Below are 972 nucleotides of genomic sequence, written 5' to 3' on the forward strand. Positions count from 1 at the left end.
TTTGACTTTGTACTTTGGTGTTTACAGCTCAGCTCGGTGCTTGCAAACAGCACCACAGGTAACCTTACAGTGGCACAACACATTCATGCTGTTGTTTAGTGCCATATACAGATGAATCACCACATTTAAAACTGATTTATTGCTTAGCTGTTATCGGTGGCCTGTGTGGACTCCTTGGAAGCCCAGAGTTTCTCCTCAAATAAGAGCTGTAATGTTGCTGGAAAGGATGCAGTATTAAACTCAAGGGTGCGTGTCAAAAAGTGCACCGAGTTGCCGGCGATGTGATGTGGCTGCTGTCACGTCAAGGGCAACAGAGAGATCCAGATATGTTAATGACAGAGGGAAATTTTATTCAGCTCTCATTTCTTGTGTTGGAAACATAATTTATCAAATTAAACATGTACCAGCTGGCAAATTATGCACCAATTACACTGTAAATCACAGATGACTCTGCAGCATGACAGTGACTGCACACCGCTGTTAAACCCTTCCCCAATCGCAGCACCCCAGGAGTGAGCGAGTATCCTTTCACACAACGGCCGACTTGATTTAAACTTGAAACACACACGCCTCCATCTGCAAAGCCCCGCTGCATGCAATAGTACCCCAGAGTCCAGGCGTCCCTATTCCCAAGTCTGTGCTTTACTCTGCTTGGCTGAGTTTTATTAATGCAACCCTTCCACATTATCCATCATTTCTCTCTGGCAAAGTCTTGACAGTTAATTAGATGCCACATTTGCTAGAACTATATTAGACATTAAACTCGAAAGAAAAAACAGCAATGGTGACCTATGGAGGCAACACAACAGATACTTATATGAGGAGAAAGTGAGACACAACACAGCTAACTGTTTTAAACTCTTCAATCCGAAATGGGAGGTACATCAGATAGACTCCATATATCACTGTGTCCAAACTCACAGAGGTCAGACACCGATGAATGATTCACTGTGTCAAACCCCACAGCTTTAG

Source organism: Amphiprion ocellaris, chromosome 7 (genome assembly GCF_022539595.1).
Source record: "Amphiprion ocellaris isolate individual 3 ecotype Okinawa chromosome 7, ASM2253959v1, whole genome shotgun sequence".
Lineage (NCBI taxonomy): Eukaryota > Metazoa > Chordata > Actinopteri > Pomacentridae > Amphiprion > Amphiprion ocellaris.